Source organism: Oncorhynchus nerka, linkage group LG9a (assembly GCF_034236695.1).
Source record: "Oncorhynchus nerka isolate Pitt River linkage group LG9a, Oner_Uvic_2.0, whole genome shotgun sequence".
In the NCBI taxonomy this organism is placed as follows: Eukaryota; Metazoa; Chordata; class Actinopteri; order Salmoniformes; family Salmonidae; genus Oncorhynchus; species Oncorhynchus nerka.
The window spans coordinates 60,183,837-60,210,601 of NC_088404.1; the positions used below are offsets into that span (position 1 = coordinate 60,183,837).

Here is a 26,765-nt window from a genome sequence, read left to right on the forward strand (position 1 = left end):
TACCCCATTTAGTCGTTGCTCGTTTGCACTAGTGAACATCCTGTGAGGGCAATGAACTGTTGTCTGAATGGAACACACCGAGCATAGGGCATACCTCAGGGATTGAGGGGAAGCAGATGGCAGATCTTCAGTAATGGAGAATGTAATGAGGTTGAAAAAATGTCATTACCTAAGACAATGGCGCTCCTCTCTCTTGGGGGTCAGGGTGTGAGGTGTTGGGGTCTGAGTCGCTGACACGGGGTCAGCCTTGGGAGTTTCCAGAGTAGTGTAGTTTTTCCTCTTCCGTGTGGTTGAACAGCTCAATATTCCACAGGGGGCTAACACGCGTGTTCCACTGGCACTAAGTGTTGCTGGATGAGGCTTCTCAATATTCCACAGGGGGCTAACACACGTGTTCCACTGGCACTAAGTGTTGCTGGATGAGGCTTCTCAATATTCCACAGGGGGCTAACACGCGTGTTCCACTGGCACTAAGTGTTGCTGGATGAGGCTTCTCAATATTCCACAGGGGGCTAACACGCGTGTTCCACTGGCACTAAGTGTTGCTGGATGAGGCTTCTCAATATTCCACAGGGGGCTAACACACGTGTTCCACTGGCACTAAGTGTTGTAGGCCATATACTGATTTACAGGCCATAGCTGTCCACACTATTCTAACTGTGCAGTGTATGACTCATTGACCGTGTCCTTCATAGGAAATGATAAGCAAGATACCCGGCTCTGTCTCTCATCGTGGCATATGACATGTCTGCAGGTGTTAAGTTACATGATTGTCTATGCACAACGGAAGTCTATTGTGCAATGAGCACTGTCTATGATGTGAACAAACATCATACTCTGAAAATGACAGTTGAGATTCATGTTTCCTAATAGGCTTTCTATTCTCACTGTGTAATGGAAAACAAGAATGGAAATCCATTATGCCATCTGTCAGATGAACAAACAATATTCACTTGAAATAGTTGCAGTTAGTCAATGGAAAGTTTGAGTAGTCTGTGGACCGATGCTCATAAATGGAGTCACAGAGAGGGAGTTCATTCTGTTTCAACTTAGGAATGACATCAATTCAGCAAATGGAATTTAGGCAATTCAACTCAAAACTTAACTTTTAGTCTCTGACTTTGACCTTCGTCTTTGCTGGCTCATAAATATAGCTCCAGTGCTTTACTGAAAAGGCCAATGTTTGTCTTGTGACCCACGCTTCCTGCTTGTGTTTGGTGTTCTGTTGCTGCATGTCCCTTTGCTCTCTCAGCTCTCAGCTATTGATGGAATGTCAGGGTGGGAGAGCAGAACCATGGCTTCTGTCTGAGCACTTGAGTGTGCCCCTATGGGCTACAAGCCAGCTAGCTATAGGTAGGCCTAACTAAAGTTTATTTCACCAATTCTGTGGTGAAGTACAAACCTCTCTACATAGTACTGTTACTCCTTCCATCCATGAAGGATTGTAGATTCAACTGGTTACCATTGAGGATATGTTTATGTGGCCTTTTTTTCTCCTAACTTAATTGGAAGTCTAGAAAAGGTCTTAAAACAATTTGACTTTGGGGCATAGTTGTGTATGAACCTTTAGTATAACAGCATACTGTACTACAATGTTGTATGTATGTAGGATTGAGGTGTATGGCATGTTATTAACAAGGTCTACAGGTCTACAGTCCCTTCAAAGTATTCATGCCCCTTGACTTATTCCACATTTTCTTGTATTACAGCCTGAATTCAAAATGGATTACATTGATTTATTTTCTCACCAATCTACAAACACGACCCCAATAATGACAATGTGAAATACATGTTAGAATCACCTTTGGCAATGATTTTGCTACTTTATTGACATTTCAGCTTTGAACAAATGTCAAAAACATAATTCCACTTTGACATTATGGGGTATTGTGTGTAGGCCAGTGACACAAAATCTCAATTTAATACATCTTAAATTCAGACTGTAACACAACAAAATTAGGAAACAGTCAAGAGGTGTGAATACTTTCTGAAGTGGTAGACCCCAGCGGGGACCCCATTTTCTCAGCATGAATCTCTCGCGACCCCCACCCCAAATCTATTGACACAACCTTAAAATCTTTAAATGTTTATTTTTACATCAACAAATAAGCTTCAATTCATGAAATGTTCATATCTTATCAAAATGAAATTAAACCTATAAATACATTTACTTAAATTGTATATTTCAAACGATCTTTCTCACAAATGTTTTTACATTGTTAATGGTTTTTAATTGGTACTGTATGTTTTTAAGGGGTACTGTATGAAGGTACGTTTTTAGGAGCTCAATTCACAGGCTTTCTATTGGAGGCTCATCTAACTTATCTCCTGACAGAAAATACCCTACAAAAGTAAATTAAATTCCTCACTCAGTGAGTCTTCTCACCAACTTCCTTAAAATAACCCTGAAATATAAATCTATTTTGCCCTCTTTCATGTAGCTTATTATTCCTCATTGTATAATTCTCCTTTCACAATAAGCTGAGACGTTGCTACAAACTCTCTCTCTCTCCCTCGTCATTTTTTTCCTCCCGAATACTTGAAGTTGCAAATCATCAGCAAGCTAATTTTAGGACCGAGTTGCTTTAAATAGAATGTAGAATCCACGTGATGCTGGAAAACGCTAGGGGATTGCCTCCATGTTCTGATTACTTCATTTATATGCTAAGCGCTAAACAGAGCGCTGATTGATATTGATGCCGTGCTTTTCTCTGTGGTGACTCAGTGCTCAGAGTCTTAGCTCCTTTGCGCAGCCTCATCATCTGCATGCAGGTACTCATGTCTACTCTGCCTCGAGACAATTTATTTTTTATTAGGGTGAAGAAATGTTGAATTTTGATTGAGAGGCCACACAAGATTTGCCATAGATTGTGCTTGTGTGTCTGTGTTACTCCTATGGCCCTGGAGAGAGCGGGTCTTATTATCCCAGGCTTTATAGTGGTTGTGTGTCTGTGTTACTCCTATGGCCCTGGAGAGAGCGGGTCTTATTATCCCAGGCTTTATAGTGGTTGTGTGTCTGTGTTACTCCTATGGCCCTGGAGAGAGCGGGTCTTATTATCCCAGGCTTTATAGTGGTTGTGTGTCTGTGTTACTCCTATGGCCCTGGAGAGAGCGGGTCTTATTATCCCAGGCTTTATAGTGGTTGTGTGTCTGTGTTACTCCTATGGCCCTGGAGAGAGCGGGTCTTATTATCCCAGGCTTTATAGTGGTTGTGCCTTTAGTGGATGATGCAGTCAGAGAACGTTTTTAAACACGGTATGTTGTAGTTACCAGTACATTGATGAAAACTCCCATGTCAAGGGAATACATTCATTAATGTAGGCCTATATTCAAACGGTGCTGCTGGTTACGCAATTCTTTCTGACCAAAATAGACTCAAATCACGAGATCTAAGATTAGCAGTAACTGCATGCGAGGCTTTTCATTTCCAGGTTTTTCCTGATACATCTGCAACTTTGATGGCATGTAATTTGCACTAAGCTGATCCTAAAATGATATTGTTCTGTATGCTCCTCCACTGGCAGCCATTTTTAACATTTGACCCTCTGCACTCTATTGTTTTCCACGTGAAACACAGATAGACATTGTTGTAATTTAAGACAATGGTGGTTTGAGAGTTGTTTTTCTCTGCAACGTTATTTTTGCATATTTCAAGCAATGTTGTTTATAAAGTGTCCAATGTGTGTCATTCCACAATGAACAGAACTTTGTTTTTTCAAACAGGGAGAGGCTATATGGACACGCCTGGTGCCACAATTGATGTCGCGCAGCTGAGAGTCAAATTGAGACTAATGGATTCAGTTCAGTCAGTCGTCCTGATGAGCCCTTCCCAGCTATCTAGTTAATGCTTACGGCAAACTTCAGCAAGAGTGTGAATGTTGTCTGCCGAAGTTGGAATCATTCCGTTTTATTTGATGTAGATGTTAAAGGTCTAGTTGTACATTTCCAGTGAAAATCCCTAGCTACAATACATGTCCTTTAGCTGTCACCCTGGCCTGTTATTGGAAATTGCTCCCAAGGATGAACCAGACTTGTGGAGGTCTACCATTTTTTTTATGATAGTCTTGGCTGATTTCTTTTGATTTTCATATGATGTCAAGCAAATAGGCACTGAGTTTGAAGGTAGGTCTTGAAATACATCCACAGGTACACCTCCAATTGACTCAAATGATGTCAATTAGCCTATCAGAAGCTTCTAAAGCCATGACATAATTGTCTGGAATTTTCCAAGCTGTTTAAAGGCACAGTCAACTTCGTGCATGTAAACTTCTGACTCACTGGAATTGTGATACAGTGAATTAAGTGAAATCTGTCTGTAAACAATTGTTGGAAACATTACTTAGACCTCTGAAAAAACATTGTAGACCTCCACAAGTCTGGTTCATCCTTAGGAGCAAACGCCTGAAGGTACCATGTTCATCTGTACAAACAATAGCATGCATGTATAAACACCATGGGACCACGCAGCGGTCATACAGCTCAGGAAGGAGATGCGTTCTGTCTCCTAGAGATTAACGTACTTTGGTGGAAAAAGCGAAAATCAATCCCAGAACAACAGCAAAGGACCTTGTGAATATCCTGGAGGAAACGAGTACAAAAGTATCTATATCCACAGTAAAACAAGTCCTATTTCGACATAACCCGAAAGGCCGCTCAGCAAGGAAGAAGCCACTGCTCCAAAACCGCCATAAAAAAGCCAGACTACGGTTTGCACTGCACATGGGAACAAAGATCATACTTTTTGGAGAAATTTCCTCTGCTCTGATGAAACAAAAATAGAACTGTTTGTCCGTAACGACCATTGTTATGTTTGGAGGAAAAAGGGGGAGGCTTGCAAGCCGAAGAACACCATCCCAACCGTGATTCACGGGGGTGGCAGCATCATGTTGTGGGGGTGCTTTGCTGCAGGAGGGACTGGTGCACTTCCCAAAATAGGTGGCATCATGAGGGAGGGAAATTATGTGGATATATTAAAGCAACATCTCAAGAAATCAGTTGAAGCTTGGTCGCAAATGGGTATTCCAAATGGACAAGGACCCAAGCATACTTCCAAAGTTGTGGCAAAATGGCTTAAGGACAACAAAGTTAAGGTATTGTAGTAGCCATCACAAAGCCCTGACATCAATTCTTTCGAAAATGTGTTGGCAGAACTGAAAAAGCATGTGTGAGCAAGGAGGCCTACAAACCTGACTGTTACACCAGCTTTGTCAGGATGAATGTTCCAAAATTCACCCAACTTATTGTGGGAAGCTTGTGGAAGGCTACCTGAAATGTTTGACACAAGTTAAACAATTTAAAGGCAATGCTACCAAATACTAATTGAGTATATGTAAACTTCTGACCCACTGGGAATGTGATGAAAGAAATAAAAGCTGAAATAAATAATTCTCTCTACTATTATTCTGACATTTCACATTCTTAAAATAAAGTGGTGATCCTAACTGACCTGAGGCAAGGAATTTTTACTTGGATTAAATGTCAGGAATTGTCAAAAACTGAGTTTAAATGTATTTGGCTAAGTTGTATGTAAACTTCCGACTTCAGCTGTACATAGATAAGGCACTTACTTTGACAGGATGCACACATGTCCAAAGTTATTATTTGTAAGGAAATCAACAATGAAGGCAATGCGAGCGCCAGCCAGAAAATGTGCCAGGGAGAAAAACTTTGTTCAAGACTGCGCAAATGTCTTCATACATGATCTGGGGAAACACTAGGAAAGTCCTTGGGCTCTCCTCGAAGCGAGAAATCTGTCCGGCTCAGTAAAGCCTCAAACATAAATTGTCTGCAAGAGTCAAATGGGCTTCTTCTATATGAATTTAAAAAATAAAAAAAACCTGTCAGCAAATCATTTGAAATTGAAACAACATAGCCTATAGATAATTTGAGGGCAACGAGTGTTAACGGTCCTATTGAGTAAAAATGACATTTTGGAAAAGTGAGTGCATTCTGACATTACGTGCATAAAAAAACTCAATCTGGGGTGACTGTTAGAGATAATTGGAACTCACAGGTGATTTAAGTTAAACAGTCCATGTTTAAGACAAATAAAACATAAAAACACCACTGTTAAAATGCCGTACAATAAGTCCCAAATGGAATGGAAACAGATTGTTTGTCATCTGTATTTCCATGAAATCAGCCAAAACACACTCAATAACTCAATGCACACACTACTATTGAATATGCATTCACCTGTATTGTGAATAGACTTAGGCTACGTCAATACAGATTTACAATTCAAATAAATTATTACCATTATGTTGTTATGTGGTTAGATTGTTTTTACCAATGTCAAATTGATTGTAGAATAGAATCATTAATGCATACATCGCTGTCTCTGAAAAATAGTGATGTAAAACAATTCAAATGTAATGTTTTTCGCTGTGGTATCATTTTGGTACCGACTATCGTCTTGGTATCAAAGTCGAAATTCTGGTATCGTGACAACACTAGTTCACAATCTGTAAATCAGATGAGCATTTTCTCAAAACCAACAGCATTTTGCAGTTACTTTGTCTGAGACCTTCGGAGTTAGTTAGCTCCCACAGCCAATGCTGGCTAACATGGCCTTAGGTCATGCCACACTCTCTGGTAGGTTACGTCTGCAAAGAGGGAGGTATTTTCTTCCCTATATGCATTTTAATATCATCTATATTGATAGGCACCATGGGTGGATTGGCCATCTGGCAATTCTGGCAAATGCCAGATGGGCTGGACCATTTTTTTATTGGGTGGGCTGGGGCCTACGGCCGGCAGCCCATGGGCCTGTTAAGTTTTTTTTTTAAAGGTTTTTACGCAATTTCTCTGTTATAATTGAGCATTTGCCTGATCAGTAGGCAACGGCCGGCCACCCTACCAAGATGGGCCGGCCCGGTCTTCTGATTGGCTGAACTGAGGTCGCAAAGAGACCTGCTCTGACTTTGTCATCAGTCAGCCCAGACCATGGAACATAAAAAATGGAAAGATGGTGCTGAAAAAGATAGAGACCAAAAAAATGGCTAGACTAGGGGTTGACGATGCTAAATGTGTGAAAGTAACCAACTTATCTTCTAAAAGTTCTGTCTCCTTTGGACCGAGTGCTGTGACTGTCTATGCTCAGCCCTGACAGATCAGCTGCTGCTGCAGACGACAGTGCAGTCAACGTAGCGAGAAACAGTTAAATCAGTTAATATTTTGGCTGTTTATCGTATGAAATACTAGGCTAATTAACACTTAGGCCTAATTAGGTAAGGACGGATTCAGGGGAACACATATGACAGCCACTAACTTGCAATAGCCTAAAAAGTCTTAGATTGCCTTTTATAAACACAAAAGCCAATACGCCATCTAAATACAGTTCTACTGCTTTGATTTTTTTAAATACAAGTCATCATATATTACAATGAAACACTAAATTAATGCATATAATTGCCAAATAATCCTCTGTAAAAGGTCAATTTGGGGAATGACTGTATTTGAATTGTTTTGACAAAGTTTATTCCCTTCTGAATCAGTCTCTTCAGCCAGCGAGTGGGTCTTAGTTCATGAGCTGTAGTAACGAGTGACTGGTGTCAGATTACATTACATAGCCAGCGCTACTGAAGGCTGGAAAATCTATTTTCTTCGCTGAAAGGCCATCACTTCTTGGCAAAGATACAGATACGGGCCACTGTCAAACGAAGCACAAAGATGGAAATCTATCCGCATCTACATAAATTATGCCATCATTTTATAGTACTATTATTATAAATAAGAATTTGTTCTTAACTGACTTGCCTAGTTAAATAAATCAACATTTGCATAGAAGTAGCTTATTTTATAAAAGTGTACACTGTCACTTTAACCAGTAATGACATCATTCACAAGGCTAAGAGAGGGGCGGCCGTCAGAGCCCTGTTTGCTGAGGCAATCGATCATCTTTGGGAGAGATCTGAGAGAGAGACCGCAAATGAATAACGCTTTGGTGGCAATGCAATCAGCTTTGAAATCAGCATATTTCGCGTTAATAGTTTGCATAATACCGCAAACAAAGTACTCGGATAGTGAGGGAGACATCTGCTGCACTGGTCGACAGACTTGATCTGTGAGACACATTTGACAGAAGTACTTAAAGTATACCGTGCAGCACTATTTTGAACCAGTGGGACAGGGACGTTAGCCCCCCCAATGAAGGGTTTGTCCAACAATTGTTGTCTTGTGGAATTCACCTAACACACTTAGGGGCGGTTTCCGGGACACAGATTAAACCTAGCCCTGGACTAAGAAGCATGTTCAATGGAGATTCTCCATTCAAAAGTGATTTTTAGTTCAGGACTAGGCGTAATCCGTATCTGGGAATCTGTACTAGTGTAGTGTTAAGCCAGTGGTACGGTTATCCATTTGTCACAGTTTACAAGTCTTCTGGACCTAGCCTACTACACCAGTGTTGAGCCAGTGATACGACCTTGGCTAGGATCAAGCCCACTCTGGGCTGCTGTGTGTGTGAGCTATGGCTCAGTGTTTTATGGCCCTAGACAGACCTCGTTTGCTCCATTCCATTAGTCCTGCTTTACACTCTCTCTTTGCTGGAAGTGCGCTCTCTCATAACCCCCACCGTGCATATTTCATGAGATGACACCCAGGCCTACACTCTGTAAATAGAATAAGTTGGGGATATCTGTTGCTGTTACTTTTTTAAATGGGAACCAACGATTGGTGTGAAATATGAATCTGGAGTTGCCGCTCTTGAGGACTCGGAGTGAAGGCATCATGGTGCAAGCTATAACACCTTTTTAATTATGCATGGTCCTCACATGATACTGGTTTGATGTAATATGATGTCAATTGCTCTTTGATTTGAGAGAGTTACGACCATTGCAGTATTGCCCTTATTAGGGATGCTTGACTTGACAAACTGTAATATATTGTTCATGCGTGATAGATTATGCTCCCCGCTTTTGGGTTAGGAAGAAAATATGAAATAGTCGCAGTATTTTACCCACACAAAGCCTACTTCTGAAATTATATGATTGCTAAAAGCCCCAGCACTGAAATGATTGTAATTTTGCCCTTACTTATCCTCATGGCCATAGCGAAGAGGCTCTGCACCGTCAGAACAGGAGCTGTTACACTAATCCAGCATTCAGTGATGTTAAGTGCTAGTCAAGCATGGGGGAATTAGGCTCCTCTCTTTCCTCACTTCTAACCTTTCTCCCTTTCCTCATCCTATCCAAAGCACACATTTTGTAGCTGTTTCCCATTTTTAAAAACTCCTATTCAAATAACACCTGATACACAGATGACATTCAGCTAATGGGTCAGTCATGTCATTGGAAAAAGGTTACTCAAGTACAGTGAGCTAAGTCGCCATGTAATGTGTCAGCTTTTCATTCCCCATAACTGGACCTATAATGGAACCATTACATGGTTACAGTGCTAACCAAAAAACAATGACATAAAAGGGAATTGGATTTGGCATTCTTTTTCTCCTGGTATTATTAATCCTGCTGTGTTCTTAACAAACCTAACTGATAAAACATGACAACCAGAGGGATGCAATTCATTTGATCTGTTCTGAATTCCTCACTTTGATCTAGTGTACACCGAAACACACTTTGATCTAGTGTATCTAGTGTACACCAAAACTGAGGTCATTTTCCGATACTACAACATGAAAACTGTTGGAAACTAAAATGTTGTTGCTTTCGATTCTGCTATCAAATGTCTCACTGTTGGAAATCAACTAAATGTTTTGAACTTACTGGAAGGTATATTAATCAAATCAAATGTATTTATATTACCCTTCGTACATCAGCTGATATCTCAAAGTGCTGTACAGAAACCCAGCCTAAAACCCCAAACAGCAAGCAATGCAGGTATAGAAGCACGGTGGCTAGGAAAAACTCCCTAGAAAGGCCGAAACCTAGGAAGAAACCTAGAGAGGAACCAGGCTATGTGGGGTGGCCAGTTCTCTTCTGGCTGTGCCGGGTGGAGATTATAACAGAACATGGCCAAGATGTTCAAATGTTAATAAATGACCAGCATGGTCAAATAATAATAATCACAGGCAGAACAGTTGAAACTGGAGCAGCAGCACGGCCAGGTGGACTGGGGACAGCAAGGAGTCATCATGTCAGGTAGTCCTGAGGCATGGTCCTAGGGCTAAGGTCCTCCGAGAGAGAGAAAGAAAGAGAGAATTAGAGAGAGCATACTTAAATTCACACAGGACACCGGATAGGACAGGAGAAGTACTCCAGATATAACAAACTGACCCTACTCCCCCGACACAAACTACTGCAGCATAAATACTGGAGGCTGAGACAGGAGGGGTCAGGAGACACTGTGGCCCCATCCGATGACACCCCCGGACAGGGCCAAACAGGAAGGATATAACCCCACCCACTTTGCCAAAGCACAGCCCCCACACCACTAGAGGGATAACTTAAACCACCAACTGACCATCCTGAGACAAGGCCGAGTATAGCTCACAAAGATCTCCGCCATGGCACAACCCAAGGGGGGGCGTCAAACCCAGACAGGAAGTCTAGTGACTCAACCCACTCAAGTGACGCACCCCTCCTAGGGACAGTATGAAAGAGCCCTAGTAAGCCAGTGACTCAGCCCCTGTAATAGGGTTAGAGGCAGAGAATCCCAATGGAAAGAGGGGAACCGGCCAAGCAGAGACAGCAAGGGCGGTTCGTTGCTCCAGAGCCTTTCCGTTCACCTTCACACTCCTGGGCCAGACTACACTCAATCATATGATCCACAGAAGAGATGAGTCTTCAGTAAAGACTTAAATGTTGAGACCGAGTTTGCTGTGCAAAAGCCTTTTCTAAATTTGTGTTAGAGGAATGGAAGATTCGATATAGGCCGATAGTTTTTTATATTTTCTGGGTCAAGGTTTGGCTTTTTCAAGAGAGGCTTTATTACTGCCACTTTTAGTGAGTTTGGTACACATCCGGTGGATAGAGAGCCGTTTATTATGTTCAACATAGGAGGGCCAAGCACAGGAAGCAGCTCTTTCAGTAGTTTAGTTGGAATAGGGTCCAGTATGCAGCTTGAAGGTTTAGAGGCCAAGATTATTTTCATAATTGTGTCAAGAGATATAGTACTAAAACACTTGAGTGTCTCTCTTGATCCTAGATCCTCTCAAAGTTGTGCAGACTCGGGACAACTGAGCTTTGAAGGAATACGCAGATTTAAAGAGGAGTCCATAATTTGCTTTCTAATGATCATGATCTTTTCCTCAAATGTATTACTGCTGAAGTGAAAGCCATCCTCTCTTGGGGAATGCTGCTTTTTAGTTAGCTTTGCGACAGGATCAAAAAGGAATTTCGGTTTGCTCTTATTTTCCTCAATTAAGTTGGAAAAATAGGATGATCTAGCAGCAGTAAGGGCTCTTCGATACTGCACGGTACTGTCTTTCCAAGCTAGTCGGAAGACTTCCAGTTTGGTGGAGCAGCAGTTAGGGCTCTTCGATACTGCACGGTACTGTCTTTCCAAGCTAGTCGGAAGACTTCCAGTTTGCTGTGGCGCCATTTCCGTTCCAATTTTCTGGAAGCTTGCTTCAGCTCAGGTATTTTCTGTATACCAGGGAGCTAGTTTCTTCTGAGAAATGTTTTTAGGGGTGCAACTGCATCTAGGGTATTGCACAAGGTTAAATTGAGTTCCTCAGCTAGGTGGTTAACTGATTTTTGTCCTCTGGCGTCCTTGGGTAGACAGAGGGAGTCTGGAAGGACATCAAGGAATCTTTGTGTTGTCTGTGAATTTATAGCACGACTTTTGATGTTCCTTGGTTGGGGTCTGAGCAGATTATTTGTTGCAATTGCAAACGTAATATAATGGTGGTCCGATAGTCCAGGATTATGAGGAAAAACATTAAGATCCACAACATTTATTCCATGGGACAAAACTAGGTCCAGAGTATGACTGTGACAGTGAGTAGGTCCAGAGACATGTTGGACAAAACCCACTGAGTCGATGATGGCCCCGAAATCCTTTTGGAGTGGGTCTGTGGACTTTTCCATGTTAATATTAAAGTCACCAAAGATTAGAATATTATCTGTTATGACTACAAGGTCCGATAGGAATTCACGGAACTGAATGAGGAACGCTGTATATGGCCCAGGAGGCCTGTAAACAGTAGCTATAAAAAGTGATTGAGTAGGCTGCATAGATTTCATGACTAGAAGCTCAAAAGATGAAAACGTCATTTTTTTTTGTAAATTTAAATTTGCTGTTGTAAATGTTAGCAACACCTCCGCCTTTGCAGGATGCACGGGGGATATGGTCACTAGTGTAGCCAGGAGGTGAGGCCTCATTTAACACAGTACATTCATCAGGCTTAAGCCATGTTTCAGTCAGGCCAATCACAAACAAGATTATGATCAGTGATTAGTTAATTTACTATAATTGCCTTTGAAGTAAGGGATCTAACATTAAGTAGCCCTATTTTGAGATGTGATGTATCATGATCTCTTCCAATAATGACACGAATGGAGGAGGTCTTTATCCTAGTGAGATTGCTAAGGCGAACACCGCCATGTTTAGTTTTGCCCAACCTAGGTCGAGGCACAGACACGGTATCAATGGGGATAGCTGAGCTGACTACACTGACTGTGCTAGTGGCAGACTCCACTATGCTGGCAGGCTGGCTAACAGCCTGCTGCCTGACCTGCACCCTATTTCATTGTGGAGCTAGAGGAGTTAGAGCCCTGTCTATGTTGGTAGATAAGATGAGAGCACCCCTCCAGCTAGGATGGAGTCCGTCACTCCTCAGCAGGTCAGGCTTGGTCCCGTTTGTGGGTGAGTCCCAGAAAGAGGGCCAATTATCTACAAATTCTATCTTTTGGGAGGGGCAGAAAACAGTTTTCAACCAGCGATTGAGTTGTGAGACTCTGTTGTAGAGCTCATCACTCCCCCTAACTGGGAGGTGGCTAGAGACAATTACTCGATGCCGACACATCTTTCTAGCTGATTTACACGTTGAAGCTATGTTGCGCTTGGTGATCTCTGACTGTTTCATCCTAACATCGTTGGTGCCGACGTGGATAACAATATCTCTATACTCTCTACACTCGCCAGTTTTAGCGATTTGGAATTTCTAACACAATAATGTTTCTTATATAAACGAGAAGAGATGCAGTCAGTCTTTCCCCAACTCCTAGCCAAGAGAGACTGGCATGCATAGTGTTGATATTAGCCCTCTGATTACAATGAAGAGCAAAACGTGCTGCTCTGTTCTGGGCCAGCAACAGCTTAACTAGGTCCTTCTGTGCAGTACTTGACCATATGAATGGACATAAATCAAGAAAAGATTCAAAACTAGAGCCTGCAGGACTTGCTTTGTGGAGGGTGGTGTCAAAAAAGCAGATACTTTTTTATCACAGACAGACCTTGCACCATCTGTACAACCATTGAATCTATATGTTTCGACCATGACAGTTTACAATATAATGTAACGTGAAGTAATTTAGTCTCTTCAACTTGTTCAACAGCCACACCATTCATTACCAGATTCAGCTGTGGTCTAGAACATTGTACCAAATACAATGCTCTTAATTTTCGAGATGTTTAGGACCAGATTATTACTGGCCACCCGTTCCAAAACTGACTGCAAATCTTTGTTATGGATTTCAGTGACTTCAATATCTTTAGTTTCTAATGTGTATAGGATTGAATCATCAGTATACATGGGAACAAAGGCTTTGTTTAATGGCAGTGGCAGGTCATTGGTAATAGCAAAGAGTAGAGGGCCTAGAGAGCTGCCCTGTAGTACACCAGACTTGACATGTTTGACATTAGAGAAGCTTCCATTAAAGAAATCCGAGTTCTATTAGATAACTTTGAATGCACTAGGTTGAAAAGCCATAACATACGTTTTCTCAACAACATGTTATGGTGCTTCTGCATCTGCATTGCTTGCTGTTTGGGGCTTTAGGCTGGGTTTCTGTATAGCACTTTGTGACATCTGCTGATGTAAAAAGGGCTTTATAAATACATTTGATTGATTGGTCAATAATATCACAGGCTGCACTGAAATCTAACAGTACAGCTCCCCCAATCTTCTTATTATCAATTTATTTCAACCAATTATGAGTTGTCCCTGCTTTCATTTTTTGCAGTGCATTCGTTTTGGTTTACATAGAGTATCGTGATATCAAAGTCAGAATTGTGGTATTGTGACAACACTACTTTAATCAAGAGGAAGTCGAATACCGTAATTTCCGGACTATAAGCCGCTACTTTATTCCCACACTTTGAACCTCGCGGTTTATACAATGACGCGGCTAAATTATGGATTTTTCCCGCTTTCACAAGATTCATGCCGCCAAAAAACTGATCACCGTCACATAATGTGACGTAAATCGAGCGCGCTCAAACTTCCCATCATTCTGATTATGGTAGTAATTTTGTCACCCTCATCATGGCAAAGACACGGAGAAATGCATATGATGCAGCTTTCAAGTTGAAGGCGATAAATATGTCTGTTGGAAAAGGAAATAGAGCTGCTGCATGGGAGCTTGGCCTTAATGAGTCGATGATAAGACGTTGGAAACAGCAGCGTGAGGAACTGACTCAGTGCAGAAAGACAACAAAAGCAGATGGCCCAAAATATCGTGCATTTAAGGTGGCGCTCCTTGTTCAGTGGGAGGCTTGGATGACAAGTGGGGAGAAATCCTCCACTAAAACGGGCCGCAGGCGAAGAGCATCTTATGGTCAAGTCTGCCAGTGGGTCCTGACAGTGTGGAGCATTGTCAAAAAATCCACTATCATCAACAGGTTTCGAAAGGCTGGACTGCTGCGTGTTGAAGGGGCAGCATGAGCTCAGCGGGGTATTTGTCTCCGGATGAAAGTGACAAGAGCGACAATGAAAACGATCCAACATCGGATGAAGCAATTCTGAGGCTATTCAACTCCGACACCGAAGGAGATGACTTCAGTGGTTTCAGTGCACAGGAGGAGGAAGATAGTGACCGATGACTTTCTTGGTAGACTACTGTTTTAATTTTTGTTACAAGCTGTGTTTCGTTAAAGCCTATTTATTTTTGTTACAAGCCGTGTTTCGTTTAAAGGCTGTGTAAAGTTCATTTGTTTCAATGTACCGGTAGGCACCTGCGGCTTATAGACATGTGCGGCTTATTTATGTACAAAATACATATTTTTTTATAATTCAGTGGGTGCGGTTTATATTCAGGTGCGCTTAATAGTCCAGCAATTACGGTACTCCATGGAATGACACTTTTCTCTTTGTTGCATTCACGCTGTGTAATAAGAGAGACTTTTCATACGGCTCCTGTGGTTCACTTCACTTGGTTGGGTGTTGCATGTGTGGATAACTCCATTGAATGAATGTCCATTGAATGTGTGTACAGCTTAATAGCCCTTCGAATGAGTTCTTACTGTTCAGAGGGCCGAATTTCTCACTATGGAGTGAGCGGAGGACAGTCAACAAAGGAAGCGCTGAGTTCAGGTGCTTTCATGAATGCCAGTAATCTTGCTCGGCCCCGCCACCTGATGCAGCAAGAGCTGACACTCACTCCAAAAGCACCAATGGAATTCTTGAAACCATTCGGTTAGGCTATCATGTTCTTGTTGATTGTTTAGAAATGGTTGGTTTTGTCATTGAGTCAATGCCCTTCCCCCTGCCTCACTCACAACCACACTCTGCTATAAAGCCTTACAGGAGGTAACATTTCATCTTGTGTTCTACAGTGTTGTACAAATTGAATGAGAGGTCATCTTCCAGGCTGAGTGCATCTCTCACCTTGTAATACATGGCCTACTGATGTATGTGCAGACCGACGGTTTGTTGTGGTACCCTTTTAGTTTGATTACAAGTCCATGCACGTATGGACACAGACACACTGCCACTGAACTTCCAGACACAGGAAGAAAGGTGTAGAATTTGCCAGGCACTCTAGGGTCGAGGTGTGGTGCAGTGGGAGCACACTGGCCCATTCAATGAGGGGAATGTGACAGTGGCCAGAGAACCACTTACATGGGCCTGAGTACCCTGACCTGAACCTTAAATGTGCTGGACCACTGACGGCTGGTGTCCCATTTCTCTGAGTGGACGGACATTCTTCCATATGCTCACTGTTTTGCTACAGTACTGAATGCATTCAAAGGCTCCAGCCAGTATCACTCAGAAATGCGGTATAACTTTCTATGAACCCTTTTGTGTAATGCATTATGAATGCATATCTTAATTTATAAAGGCTGTTTAAAAGCCTCAAGCTATGGCCATGGTAAAAGTCTTACAATACGTTACAGGCATTCATAATGCATTATACACCGGTGGTAAAGAAAGTGTTAGATAAGCTATTCTTACTTGAAGAAGTTCCATGGGTTTGGTACTATTTATAGGTTGCTGTCTAGGCTGTGTTTAGCATATTCCCTCCCCCTTTTGAGTGGCTGAGGTGAAATGTTTGCTTATGAGCCCTTCCCAATAATGAAGAGTAAAAAAATATTTAAAAATAGTAACACTAGGAATAAAATACACAATAATTAACCATATACAGGGACCATATGAGGTAGATATGTACATAAAGGCAGGGTAAAGTGACTAGGCATCAGAATAGATAATAGGAGTAAGAATTGACCATGGAGAGCGAGATCACACAGTCATTCAGAACAACAGGGGCTTTCATGCAGGACTTGTGTTGTTTTCCTTGAAGCAATCATAAAAGGCATTTAGCTGGCTTGGAAGTTCTTTGTAATCCGTTATTGTCTGCAAGCCCTGCCACATCCAACGAGAGCCGGTGTAACAGGATGACCACCTTCCTCCTATATATTGTCATTTTCCATGTCTTATTGGAGGTCGTAGCAGTGAGTCAGGGATTGGACGGTGGTATCAGAAAGACAATGAGGATAACACCACTGTAATTGACCTGATGTGCACTCCTCCATGGTGCTTTTCACACCAGGGGATTAGTAGTCCTTCTGCTGACTCAATCACCACTCAGGCTTGTCATCTTTCCATGTCTATACCCCCCACGCACAGATCATTTACCATGTGAAGTCAGGCTTGCTGAAGCGGATCTCTAACATGTGGACAGCCTAGGTTTTACTAATGAGCTTGGATGCACCAAGGATTGATACACAGTCTCCGCCTCCATGCATCACTCTGGTAGATGCTCTAGTAGCAGCAGGTTGTAAACAACAAAGAGCTGTAGTACTATCTGTGCCAACCAGCTGCTCTACTTGCTCCCCAGTGCTCTACTGAAGCTTTTTCATATGTTTTGATCCTGTTAGTAGTGATTTGCCACGAGGCAGCAGCCTATAAGGAGGGCAGATTTTAGGGCCATGAATGCTGATAGCAGTGCAGAGGGGGAAAGCAGACGAGGAGAATGCCTTGTGGCGGTGGGAGTCACGAGGGCCCTGTACAAGCTGTATCTCAACCTTACAGACGTTTCTCAGAGAAGAAAAGCCTAAACTGCCTCAAGGCCATTTAAGTTCGTAGAGCCTGGCAAAAGCCCCACAGATCCACTCAAGTTGAACAATACAAACTGAATCGAAAGTTGGCTTAAAAAAAAAGAAGTCTGTCCAAAAAAACAGGGACTCTTATTTGTGAATACATTGACGCATACAGATGAGGGTCCTCCAAATGATTTTTTTTGGTCAAGGAACATGGACTGGACCACTTGACCAAAGACTTCCAAGCTGTGCTTCCCATGGACCATTCTTATCTTTCCTCACCGTCCAGCTCTGGTTGACAGAATTAGTATTTCCCCCCACGTTTGGCTCCAGTGCCTTATCTAGCGGTGGCTTTCTCTGGGCTCAGAACAGTCTCTACCGCTCTGACGTCAGCGCTGAAAGAGAGGAGCGTCTAGCTAAGCTAGATCTAGTCATGAGCCTGAGCAGCCTCTTCTTATTCCCAGCCGGGTTTGAAAACCGATTGATAGGTCATTTTGTCATTTCTCCAAAGATGTCAAGCTTATTATTGGTCTGTTGTAATGTCATGCATACTGAGAGCATGTACAGAGAGTCGAAACCTACTTCCGCTCTCTGGTATGTGTATGAAAACCCTTTGATGAGGAAATAGCTGGGATAAATCAACAAGAGAAATGGCCAAAGGGAAAGCACGTTGAGCGCTGGCATCTGCTCATGCCATGGCATTGAAGCTCAGTGTTTTTCCCACCCTGTGGACTTCAGACGGCCCCCGACAATTTAGATAGGGTATTAAAAGTAACAGGAAACGGCAATACATCAGCAAGAAAATAGTCATTTCTAGGCAGGAGGCAAGACACTCATCCAGGTGTATGGGAGTGGGTCATCTGAAGGGGTGCCTCTCCTCCCAACCCCCCGCAACAAAAACCATTGTGAAACTAAATGACAAGTTGTCAAAGAGCACACTCTTTAACCATTGTAATTTTCTTGTCCGGAGTCTGGCATTAAGTTTGGTAATTAACAGTCTTCTCAGCTGACTCAAAGCAGGGCAACTACAATACAGTCTGTACTAAAGAAAATATATATTGTTTTCATCAAAAACGCTATTGTGATGTTGTGTTTTAGGGTGCTCTAGATTCCCATAACCCTCTATAGAGTTATTAGCTATGGGGACCACTCATATGAATGAACATTTTTATTGACCATTGCAGTAAAACAGACCACTGTGTTCATCCCCATTATCACGATCTATCTGCCAGCTCAGAGGCCACATTTTCTTCTTTACGTACAATGTTTCTCTACCCTGTTTTGTGTCTATATACAACTCACATATGGCATTGTTTAGGAAAGTGCAGTCTCTGTTCCACTGACCATATTTCTTCTGTTTCCATATTCACATGTTGGGATTACGGTTTCAGAAAATGCTCCTGAGTATTGTCTAAAGCTCTGCTAAATAAAGACTTCAGCTTATTTCCCATCTGTAGAGGACCAGATACTGTGGGTTTTTGTTTCACAAGCTCTCTACTCGATGCCTTGTGTACTGGGAGATCAGTCTTGTCAGTGAGCCCACCATCTGATCCCAGGACAGATAGTGTCAGGGACTACAAAGGCTCTTGTGCTATTTTAGTGTTTCTCAGGGGGACCTGCAATGTTGTAGCCTCTATCTCTCCCCGCTTGTGAGGGCACGTGGATGGCTAATTACCGGCAACACCAGCCACAACCTACCCCCCTCCTCCTTCTCTGTTTCCCTCATTCTCTCTTTCATCATCCTACCTACTTTCTCCTTCCTTCCCTCTCCTCCAGTGTTCTATGCTGCTTTTCCAGAGAGAGTGAGTGAAGATTTCTCGTGGCTTTTGTGTATCCCCTCTGAATTTGTTAGGAATGTTTCGCAGGGGTAAGCAATTGCTTGAGCGGATGTTGTACATCCTGTTGATGAATAAATGTGTATATCACAGATCCTCTCTGCAAAAGGATACGGTTCACCCAACACTATCCTATTAATAAAACATCTCGTATGAACACTTTCTGGTAATATATCCTTTTTCAGTCTCTGTTCTGGGGGGTGGGCAATTTTGTTTTATCTGAAATCCTTATCACACACTGATTAACTTGTCATAGCAGATTAAAATGTTTTAAGATGAATACGGATATCTTTAGAAATTAGCTATGACATACAGTGCATTCGGAAAGAATTCAAGACCCCTTGACTTTTTCCACAATTTGTTACAATCACATTTACATAAGCATTCAGACCCTTTACTCAGTACTTTGTTCAAGGACCTTTGGGAGCGATTTCAGCCTGGAGTCTTCTTGCATATGACGCCATAAGCTTGGCACACCTGTATTTGGGGAGTTTCTCCCATTCTTCTCTGTAGAACCTCTCAGGCTGCACAGCTATTTTCAGGTCTCTCCAGGGATGTTTGATCAGGTTCGAGTCCGGACTTTGGCTGGGCCACTCAAGGACATTCAGAGACTTGTCACGAAGCCACTCCTGCGTTGTCTTGTGCTTAGGGTCTTTGTCTTGTTGGAAGGTGAACCTTTGCCCCAGTCTGAGGTCCTAACCTGATTCAGAGCGGTCTTCATCAAGAATCTCTCTGTAGTTTGTCCGTTCACCTTTCCCTCGATCCTGACTAGTATCCCAGCCCCTGCCGCTGAAAAACATCCTCACAGCATGATGCTGCCACCACCATGCTTCACTGTAGGGATGGTGCCAGGTTTCCTCCAGATGTGACGCTTAGCATTCAGGCCAAAGGGTTCAATCTTGGTTTCATCAGACAAGAGAATCTTGTTTCTCATGGTCTGAGAGTCCCTTTGTTTCTTTTTGGCAATGTCTAAGCAGGCTGTCATATGCCTTTTACTGAGAAGTGGCTGCTGTCTGGCCACTCTACCATAATGGCCTGATTGGTGGAGTCCTGCAGAGATGGTTGTCCTTCTTGAAGGTTCTTCCAACTCCACAGAGGAACTGTGGAGCTATGTCAGATTTACCATCAGGTCACCTCCCTGACCAAGGCCCTTCTCCCCCGATGTCTCAGTTTGGCTGGGTGGCCAGCTCTAGGAAGAGTTTTGGTGTTTCCAAACTTATTCCATTTAAGTTCTTGGGGACCTTCAATGCTGCAGAAATGTTTTGGTACCCTTCCCCAGATCTGTCAGCTGTGGGACCTCTTGTAGACAGGTGTGTGCCTATGGGGTATTGTGTGTAGATTGAGGATTTTTTTATTTATTTAATACATTTCAGAATAAGAATAATGTTAAAGTCAAGGGTCTGAATACTTTCCGAATGCACTGTAACAGCTTTGGATTTCACCGTCTAAAACGTGAATGGTTTTGACTATTTGTAACTTCATGGAAGAGAGCTGCTCTTTTCTTCAGTACCGACCATTGTGGCTCACAAAAATGATTGCTGTCCTTGTTATGAAATTACACCTTTACCCTGTTCATGTAAAAATGACTGAATGCACTGACTGTTTAAATCAGTAGCACCAAAAATGATTTGTATGGTGAACTTGGCAATCAAAAAGCCCCAATCAGCAGTTGGATATGCAATCAGCAAGATGTAAGTTGTGTCCACTCCGGTAGCCTACACAGCTCAGCTGGTAAAACACATTTGGCAACAATGACCCAGTAAATTATATTGGTTGTCCCTCAATAAAGCCTGTGATCTAATATTGCGTAAGCCATTTTACAAACATCTGAATGCGGAAGGTGCAGCTCCTACCTATATTAAAACAGGGATAGGGTTGACCTACCACACGTTGGCGCGAGCGAGCAGCTGCATCTCCCGCGCTGAGTGCACAGTTGTTATCTGACATGTAGGCTAATGTCACGCAGATACATGAATAACAGTTTGATAGGCTGAAGGAGATGACCCGTCAATTCAGTCAGATTAAAGCTATTTTCAGAATAAGTTAAACGTCTTTGTGAACCGGCATTTCGTAACCTTTGAATCAGTTTTCCAACATATGCACTCGCATCTTAAAGGTGCAATATGCAGAAATTGCTCTGCCATTTCCCGGTTGCTAACATTCAAATAGTTCACCTAATTGAAGTTTGTAACAAAATAGGACGTACCTGAGCTTTTCCATGTTTTGTTACAGCCTGATTTTAAAATTAATTTAAATTTAGATTTTTTCATCACTGGCCTACACCCAATACCCCACAATGTCAAAGGGGAATAATGTTCTCTAACATTTTTTACAAATAAATGTTAAATAAAGAGTAACTATTCAACCCCTTTTATGGCAAGCCTAAATAAGTTCAGGAGAAACAAGTCACATAAGTTGCATGGACTCACTCTGTGTGCAATAATAGTGTTTAACATTATTTTTGAAGGACTACCTCATCTCTGTACCCCACACATACAATTATCTGTAAGGTCCCTTAATCCAGCAGTGAATTTCAAACGCAGATTCAACCACAAAGACCAGGGAGGTTTTCCAATGCCTCGCAAAGAAGGGCACCTATTAGTACTGTAGATGTGTAATAAAAAACAGACTGCATATATTTTTGAGCATGGTGAAGTTATTTCATGGCTGTGATAGGAGAAAACTGAGGATGGATCAACAACAATGTCGTTACTCCACAATATGAACCTAATTGAAAAGGAAGCCTGTACAGAATAACAATATTAAAAAACAATCCTGTTTGCAACAGGAACTAAGGTACTACTGCAAAAAATGTTGCAAAGCAATTCACTTTTTGTACTGAATACAACGTTTTATGTTTGGGGCAAATCGAATACAACACATTACTGAGTACCACTCTCCATATTTTCAAGCATAGTGTTGGCTGCACTATGTTATGTGTATGCTTGTAATCATTAAGGACTGGGGAGGGGAGTTTTTCAGGGTAAGAAAATAAACAGAATGGAACTAATCAAAATCCTAGAGGAAAACCTGGTTGTCTGCTTTCACTAGACACAGATTAATTCACCTTTCAGCAGGGCAATAACTTAAAACACAAGAACAAATATACACTGGAGTTGCTTACCAAGAAGACTGAATGTTCCTGAGTGGCCGAGTTACAGTTTTGACTTAAATATACTTGAAAATCTATGGCAAGACCAGAACATGTTTGTGTAGCAATGATCAACAAACAATTTGCAGAACTTGAATAATTTTGAAAAAAATAATGGTCAAATATTGTACAATCCAGGTGTGGAAAGCTCTTGAGAATTACCCAGATAGACTCACAGCTGTAATCGCTGCCAAAGGTGTTTCTACAAAGTATAGACTCAGGGGTGTGCATACTTACAGTATATCACAAAAGTGAGTGCACCCCTCACATTTTTGTAAATATGAGTTTATTTTCATGTAACAACACTGAAGAAATGACACTCTGCTACAATGTAAAGTAGTGAGTGTACAGCTTGTATAACAGTGTAAATTTTCTGTCCCCTCAAAATAACTCAACACACAGCCATTAGTGTCTAAACAGCTGGCAACAAAAGTGAGTACACCCCTAAGTGAAAATGTCCAAATTCGGACCAAAGTGTCAATATTTTGTGTGGCCACCATCATTTTCCAGCACTGCCTTAACCCTCTTGGGCATGGAGTTCACCAGAGCTTCACAGGTTGCCACTGGAGTCCTCTTGCACTCCTCCATGATGACATCAAGGAGCTGGTGGATGTTAGAGACCTTGAGGATGCCCCACAGATGCTCAATAGGGTTTAGGTCTGGAGACATGCTTGGCCAGTCCATCACCTTTACCCTCAGCTTCTTTAGCAAGGCAGTGGTCGTCTTGGAGGTGTGTTTGGGGTCGTTATCATGTTGGAATACTGCCCTGCGGCCTAGTCTCCGAAGGGAGGGGATCATGCTCTGCTTCAGTATGTCACAGTACATATTGGCATTCATGGTTCCCTCAATGAACTGTAGCTCCCCAGTACCGGCAGCACTCATGCAGCCCCAGACCATGACACTCCCACCACCATGCTTGACTGTAGGCAAGACACACTTGTCTTTGTACTCCTCACCTGGTTGCCGCCACACACTCTTGACACCATCTGAACCAAATAAGTTTCTTGGTCTCATCAGACCACAGTTCCAGTAATCCATGTCCTTAGTCTGCTTGTCTTCAGCAAACTGTTTGCGGGCTTTCTTGTGCGTCATCTTTAGAAGAGGATTCCTTCTGGGACGACAGCCATGCAGACCAATTTGATGCAGTGTACGGCGTATGGTCTGAGCACTGACAGGCTGACCCCCCACCCCTTCAACCTCTGCAGAAATGCTGGCAGCACTCATACGTCTATCTCCCAAAGACAACCTCTGAATATGACGCTGAGCACGTGCACTCAACTTCTTTGGTCGACCATGGCGAGGCCTGTTCTGAGTGGAACCTGTCCAGTTAAACCACTGTATGGTCTTGGCCACCGTGCTGCAGCTCAGTTTCAGGGTCTTGGCAATCTTCTTATAGCCCAGGCCATCTTTATGTAGAGCAACAATTCTTTTTATCAGATCCTCAGCGAGTTCTTTGCCATAAGGTGCCATGTTAAACTTCCAGTGACCAGTCAGTATGAGGGAGTGTGAGCGCAATGACACCAAATTTAACACACCTGCTCCCCATTCGCACCTGAGACCTTGTAACACGAACGAGTCACATGACACCGGGGAGCGAAAATAGCTAATTGGGCCCCAATTTGGACATTTTCACTTAGGAGTGTACTCACTTTTGTTGCCAGCGGTTTAGACATTAATGGCTGTGTGTTGAGTTATTTTGAGGGGACAGCAAATTTACACTGTTATACAAGCTGTACACTCACTACTTTACATTGTAGCAAGGTGTCATTTCTTCAGTGTTGTAACATGAAAATATATACTCAAATATTTTTTAAAAACTGTGAGAGGTGTACTCACTTTTGTGATATACTGTATATAAGAGATATTTCTGTATTTAATTTTACCAACATTTCAAAAAACATGTATTCACTATCATTATGGGGTATTTTATGTAGATGGGTGAGGAGAAAAATATATATTTAATAAATTTTCAAATCAGAATGTAACACAAATGTGGAATACGGGGTATGAATAGTTTCTAAAGGAAATGTATTAAATCACATTTTTTGTCACATGCGCCAAATACAACAGGTTTAGACCTGTGAAATGCTTACAAGCCCTTAACCAACAATGCAGTTAAGAAAAATACAATAAAAAAAAGTAACATAATTCAAAAGCAGCAGTAAAATAACAATAGCGAGGTTATATACAGGGTGTACTGATACAGAGTCAATGTGCGGGGGCACCGGTTAGTCAAAGTAATATGTACATGTAGGTAGAGTTATTAAAGTGGCTATGCATAGATAATAACAGAGAGTAGCAGCAGCGTTGGAGGGGGCAATGCAAATAGTCTGGGTAGCCATTTGATTAGAAGTTCAGGAGTCTTATGGCTTGGGGGTAGAAGCTGTTTAGAAGCCTCTTGGACCTATATTTGGATCTACCGCTTGCCGTGCGGGTAGCAGAGAGAACAGTCTATGACTGGGGTGGCTGGAGTCTTTGACAATTTTTCAGGCCTTCCTCTGACACCGCCTGGTATAGAGGTCCTGGATGGCAGGGAGCTTGGCCCCAGTGATGTACTGGGCCGTACGCACTCTCTCTGTAGTGCCTTGCGGTCGGAGACCGAGCAGTTGACATACCAGGCAGTGATGCAACCACGATGGTGCAGCTGTAGAACATTTTGAGGATCTGGGGACTCATGCCAAACATTTTCAGTCTCCTGCGGGTGAATAGGTTTTGTTGTGCCCTCTTCACAACTGTCTTGGACCATGTTAGTTTGTTGGTGATGTGGACACCAAGGAACTTGAAACTCTAAACCTGTTCCACTACAGCCCCATAAATGAGAATGGGGGTGTGCTCGGTCCTCCTTTTCCTGTAGTTCACAATCATCTCCTTTGTCTTGATCATGTTGAGGGAGAGGTTGTTGTCCTGGCACCACACGGCCAAGTCTCTGACCTCCTCCCTATAAGCTGTCTCGTTGTTGTCAGTGATCAGGCCTATTACTGTTGTGTCATCGGCAAACTTAATGATGGTGTTGGAGTCATGCCTGGCCATGCAGTCATGAATAAACAGGGAGTACAGGAGGGGACTGAGCACGCACCCCTGAGGGGCCCCAGTGTTGAGGATCAGCATGGCAGATATGTTGTTACCTACCCTTACCATCTGGGGGGCGGGCCCGTCAGGAAGTCCAGGATCCAGTTGCAGAGGGAGGTGTTTAGTCCCAGGGTCCTTAGCTTAGTGATGAGCTTGGAAGGCACTATGGTGTTGAACGCTGAGCTGTAGTGTCAATAAATAGCATCGTCACATAGGTGTTCCTTTTGTCCAGATGTGAAAGGGCAGTGTGGAGTGCAATAGAGATTGCATCATCTGTGGATCTGTTGGAGCGGTATGCAAATTGGAGTGGGTCAAGGGTTTCCGGGATAATGGTGTCAATGTGAGCCATGACCAGCCTTTCAAAGCACTTCATGGCTACAGACGTGAGTGCTATGGGTCGGTAGTTATTTAGGCAGATTACATTAGTATTCTTGGGCATAGGGACTATGGTGGTCTGCTTGAAACATGTAGGTATTACAGACTCAGACAGGGATAGGTTGAAAATGTCAGTGAAGACACTTGCCAGTTGGTCAGCGCATGCTCGGAGTACACGTCCTGGTAATCCATCTGGCCCTGCGGCCTTGTGAATGTTGATGTGTTTAAAGGTCTTACTCACGTCAGCTATGGAGAGAGTGATCACACAGTTGTCCAGATCAGCTCTATGCTCTCATGCATGTTTCAGTGCTATTTGCCCCGAAGTGGGTCTGTAATAGTTTGCAAGCCCTGCCACATCTGATGAGAGTCGGACCTGGTGTAGTATGATTCAATCTTAGTCCTGTATTGACGCTTTGCCTGTTTGATGGTTCATCGGAGGGCATAGCGGGATTTCTTTCCGGGTTAGAATCCCGCTCCTTGAAAGCGGCAGCTCTACCCTTTAGCTCAGTGTGGATGTTGTCTGTAATCCATGGCTTCTGGTTGGGGTATGTATGTACAGTCACTGTTGGGACGACATCGCCAATGCACTTATTGATGAAGCCAGTGACTGATGTGGTGTACCTCTCAATGCCATTGGAGGAGTAAAGGTGGTCTAGAGTTTTTTTTTTCTTCCTCTGGTCGCACATTTAACATGCTGGTAGAAATTAGATTTAAGTTTCCCTGCATTAAATTCCCCGCCCACTAGGAGCGCCGCCTCTGGATGAGCGTTTTACAGTCAGCTTATGGCCGTATACAGCCCATTGAGTGTGTGTCTTAGTGCCAGTATCGGTTTGTGGTGGTAAATAGACTACACATTTTTCTTGGTAATCATGCTTATCATGAGATACTCTACCTCAGACGAGCAAAACCTCAAGACCTCCTTAGATATCGTGCACCAGCTGTTTGAAAATATACAT

At 42.7% G+C, this 26,765-nt stretch overlaps 1 protein-coding gene across 1 annotated transcript in view; it reads left to right on the forward strand.

Moving 5' to 3' along the window:
• peak1 (pseudopodium-enriched atypical kinase 1) overlaps positions 1 to 26,765 on the forward strand; it is a 263,257-nt gene that overhangs the window by 104,683 nt on the left and 131,809 nt on the right. The window lies entirely within an intron of this gene.